Consider the following 5,522-nt stretch of genomic DNA (forward strand, 5'->3'; position numbering starts at 1 on the left):
TGTTCAAAGAGTGAGTTTTCTCCTCTCTAAATTCGAACGAGTTTCGATCTGACTTATCTAGCGTGCTAGTGGCGTCTATCGTTCTCTTTTGAACTTATCACCTTGCGTTGGTGTGGCGTTCAACCCTTCTACAATTCCGCAAATCCACCTTAACCAAATAGAAACCGGGGTGACACTCTTTAGTGTTGAATCGTTTCTGGTGTTTAAGTTCACTTATCCATCCCCACCGAATATCTTATATTTTATCTTTATTATTTTATCCTTAAACCGAGAAAAACAAATTAGCTATCTTTTTCCATTCCCTTGTTGTCAAACCTATCCATATCCTACTTACCCCTTTGTGAACTTATATCCATCACTTTACTACATATTTTTAGCCGATTACAAACAAACCATCCTTTTGGTACGAAACTCCTCGTCGATGATCGGGCATCTACGTTTGACCTTTCACCTCCAGAAAATAATTAAGGTTTTTAAGAAACTTTAATTTCGTTTTTAAAGTCACATAGGGAAGCCAATAGTCATGTCTCTTCACTTGATTTTGGTGTAGATAAAAAGGCACGTCTTTTCACTTTATTGTTGACTTAATGAACCCTTAATGTGCTGTTTGGTGTAGATAAAAAAGCCATCTGGGTTTTCATAGATCGTTTGACGAAATTTGTACATTTTAATTCCCTTGATAGATTAGCTAAGTTATACATTTTAGAGATTGTTAGATTACACAGAGTGCTAGTCTCCATTATTTCAGATAGAGATCCATGGTTTACATCGCAATTCTGGAGAAAGTTACAGGAAGCTCTATGTACATGGTTGCATTTTAGCATTACATTTCACCCTCAAACTGATGGTCAGTCCGAGTGTGTGATTCAAATTCTCGAAGAAATACTTCAGTATTGTGTTTTAGAGTTTGAAGGAAATTGAGAAAAATACTTACCATTGGTTGAATTTGCGTATAAAAATATTTTTTAGTCTAGTATAAAAATGGCACCGTATGAGGCTCTGTATGGTCGTAAATGCTGAACTCCATTGTATTGGACTAGTCTTAGTGAGAAAAAGATACACGGGGTTGATTTGATTATGAGACTAAAGAAAAAGTGAAAGTAATCTGAGATAGCTTGAAAGCAGCTTCAAATCGTCAGAAATCGTATGCGGATCTTATACGTAAAGATATAAAATTCCAAGTCAGCGATAGAGTATTCTTGGAAGAAAGTTCTTTGGTTCAGTCACCAAGGAAAGTTGAGTCCGGGATTTATTGGGCCATACGAGATTTCTAAAAGAATCGGACCTGTTGCATACCGATTAGCTTTATTGTCAAAACTTCAAAGAATTCAAAATGTCTTTCACGTGTCTATGTTACGACGGTACCGATTAGACCCTTCACATGTAATTTACTCAACGGATGTCGAGATTCAGCCTGATATATCATACAGTGAAGAACCGATTAGAATTTTGTCACGAGAGGTGAAAGAATTGAGGAACAAGAACATAGCTTTAGTAAAAGTTCTCTGGCAACGACACGAAATAGAAGAAGCCACCTGAGAACCCGGGGAAGCTATGAGAAAGCATTATTTGAACCTCTTTTCTGGCAAGATTTTTAGGGACGAAAATTGATACGAACTCATTTCGGAGTTGATGACGAGTCGTAATTGATGCCCGATCGAAATTAGGAAGTATCGGTTTAGAAGTTTCAAGACAAAGGTTTCAAGAATTAAATTTTGGGTATGACAAGGTGTTTGGTAGGGTTATGAAATTTAAAGTCAAATTGAACGATGGAAAAGAAATGATGGATATTCAATGATAAGAGAACGAACCCTTAATAGAGATTAAGGACCTAGGCTTAAAATGTTTCAAGGAAAAGAAAGGTAACTTGTTTAAAACCGAGACACTCTATTTAGCAAAATAGGAACCTTTGGTATTGTGATGAACGCCACACCTTATGGTGATAAGTTCAAACAAAGTCAGATTGACGCCACTAGTGATAGATAAGTCAACTTGAGCTTTGAAGAATTAGGGCAGTGAATTGAAACTCACCAAAATATAGTTTCATTCAAAAATTGACCAAAAGTCCTTTTACAAGAAAAATAGCAAGTATTTATAGCCTAATGGCTAGTAGCCGAATGGACAGACTCAGGGCTTAATAACTAAGCAAACATTGAACTAAATTCCAGCTTTAATTCATTAATTGGCTATAGCAAAGGTTCGGCTGAATGGAGACCAAGGAGTAGCTTCTAAGTTAAGCAAATGAATTTGGAGATTCATGGCAGCAACTAAATTCGGCTAATGAGCTTTAATAAGCTTATTCATTAAGAAACTCTTGCTGAAAAATCACCAGCATTAAAAGGGAATTTGAGTAGCCATTGGGAGTGTGAATGGACGATTTTGGAAGGTCTCATGGTGTGAACATAGTTGAACCGAATGGCCATGGTGTGAACAGCTGGTGTGAAAAGCATTATGCTATTTTGGGGAAGAGAATCGGCCAAGTTTGGAAAATTGTATGGCTACTGTCTCTTGGCCGAATGGTTGCCTTGGAAAGCCAAAAATAATCACCCTTCATGTATTGTACCAGCTGCACATGCATCTTCCCATGCATGAATCTACATGCATGAACCTAGTCAATGTATCTTCAAATTCGTCTGTACCTAAGAAAAACACATGAACCAAATTAAATTAAACCAATTCAGCTGAACTAAATTTAAAACATAATGTGGACACACTAATTAACATTGTGACAAATTAAATGAGAACTAAACAAGACACATTATGATGTGACCACGTCCCAAGCACCACCAAGCTTGAATCTTGTTTCCCTTGAGCTCCCAAAGGGACCAATGACTCGAGTTAGGTCCAAGCAAATTCATGAAGCTATTTCAGCTTTATTGTTCAAGTTTTGGAAGGAGAATCAGCTCGTTGAAGATGGGGAAGCTCGATCCAACTCCTTGAAGAAACCATGCACCTTAGTGCAAGCTAATTTCAGCTCAATTCCAGCTCCCTTAGCTCAATTCGACTTCAATCAGCTCACTTGAGCTCAATTCCACCTATTTGAGCTCAATTTAGCTTCTTTCCAGCTCGTTAATTTTATTATTTGAATAATTTGAGTGATAGTTATATTTTAATTATTTTTACTACAGCTCATAACCGAATTTTCTAGCTCAATTCATTTCATCAAGAATTTTGACTATCATTGAGCTAGTCGAATTTATTATTAATTATATTTTATTTATGTCTTTATTTTAATTTGTTAAATATGTCTTGATATTATTTAATTTAAGCTGAATGTACCTTGAATCTAATTTGTTTATATCTTTTGTAGGTACATCCACATGTGGGAACACAATTAATAAGGATTCATGAACATTTACGGTTCAATGTATGTTGGTACATGCATGACTACCTACAACGAATGGTTGCCTTAAAGATGATGCATGAATGATTCAATACAATGAATGGAAGAGTGCATGAATATCCACCTACATGCATCGGTTCTTGACCATTGAATTTCCTATGCACCTATTCGCCAAAAGACATCTTTTGAAGTGTCCATTCACACCTTGGCGAATCTAGACAAAGCTATTGACATCCCATGCATTCATCAGCCCTCAAGTACATTTCCTTACTCATGAAGTTGGCCATTGAACATCCATACAAATGAATTTGGACATCACTTTTAATGGATACATTTCTAGTTTAGTTTTACACATTTAAAGCCGAATTACTTAGTCTTTAAGCTTGTTTAGTATGACTATTCGGCTATCATCTGAACTCTATAAATAGTTCATTTCTCTTTGTAAAAAGGTTAGACATTTCTGATTATTAAACTTATTGTGAGGTTACCTCCAACCCGATTTCATTTGAGTCTCGTCTGACTTATCTAGCTCGCTAGTGGCGTCAACCCGACTTCTTGAACTTATCACCATCCTGGTGTGGCGTTCATCCCCCTTTTTAAACCTTTGATTCCTACCTCTCTATAGGTAACGGGTCAAGGTCCATCTTCGACAATCCATATAATCCACCTTGAGCAATATAAGTCCCGGGGCAATACTTCATATAGTATTGAATCGTTCGTCGCTTGAGTTCTATTTTTCCATTCCATTTTAACTATTAAATTATAAACAATATTTCTTTATTTCACCGAACCTATCAAACATCTATCCAAACCATCTTTTGAACCCATTTTCTCAGCTTCCGCTATAGAAAAATCATCTAACTCCATCTATCTACAAAATCAAACAAACTTCTCGTCGACGATCGGGCAATCAAGTGAATCGACTCAATCAACCGAGCTGGATCACATCATTTGGTATCAGAGCTTGAAAATGAGGAGTACCAAAGATCGAAGAATTCAAATTAGGTTCGTGAATTGAAAAAAAAAAGTTCGAAAAAAATTTGAAAAAAATAAAAAAATCGAAAAGAAAAAAAAATTGGAAAAAAATATTGCATACGGTCTAGGTGCGGACGAAAAGAACGTGAAAGATCCGTAAAAAAAAGCAGAAAAAAATTGCATACGGTCTAGGTACGGACGAAAAGAACGTGAAAGATCCGTAAAAAAAAAAGAGTCTGGAGACACTTCAATAGAAATTTTTCCAAAATCACATTCTACACTCTTTTATATCCCCCTTAGTGAAATTTCACGCTACTGAAAAAAAAATTTCGATATATAAAAAAAAAGTGTTCCGAGTTTGTAAGTTTGGCATTCTCTTCTATTCATCTTCTAAGCCACACTTAGCCTTGATTTTATTTTGTTTAGCCTACCCTACACCCACATCATTCCTTTGTAACCTATTTTGAAACCGACCTCAAGCAAAGAAATTAAGTCTATCGAGACTAATTACGAAATTGAGAGAAGAGGTCGAGTGGCAAAAGGCAAGAGTGAAATACATCAAAAGAAAAAACCAAAAATTGAGTCTAAACACGAGTGCGAGTGAAAATCATTATTTCTTTGTGAGAGATTGGTGAGGATTTTGAATTAGTGAGGTTCATTTACTATTTGTTCTATCTCTCGATTTTCTAACATTTTCTTGAATCATGTCTCAAGAAGAATTCTCTACTGATGAATTTCAATACTTGGTGAACGAGATGGGCCGAATATTGGAGGAAAAACTAAGCCCATTAAAAAGACGTTTGGACCGAGTGGAGGAAAAAGCCCGACGGAAGCAAACTCCACTGAGTCGAGAAATAGAGTTAAGTTCATCACGACGACATTATTTGAGAAGAGACACAAATCAAGACTCCTATTCAACAAGGCTTTCGAGACCGCGAGAAGAAAACTTCGAGTCAAAAATCACTCGATATGAGCGAGAAAGGACGAGCTATTCCTCGTATGCTTCAAAGAAGTCCTTCCTAAAGGATTGTTCTCGAAGAAATGGACGAGAAGCTTATGAAAATATTTTCTCTTTCTTTGAGCCAAATGATTATCTCTTTGATTCTTTCGTGTCATCCGCACATTGTAGTGAAAAAGAAAAAGAAATCAAAATAGTGAGAGAAAAAGAAAATGAAGAAAAGAAAATTGAAAAAGAAATTGAGAT

Source organism: Gossypium raimondii, unplaced genomic scaffold, assembly GCF_025698545.1.
Source record: "Gossypium raimondii isolate GPD5lz unplaced genomic scaffold, ASM2569854v1 Contig00261, whole genome shotgun sequence".
Taxonomy (NCBI): Eukaryota; Viridiplantae; Streptophyta; class Magnoliopsida; order Malvales; family Malvaceae; genus Gossypium; species Gossypium raimondii.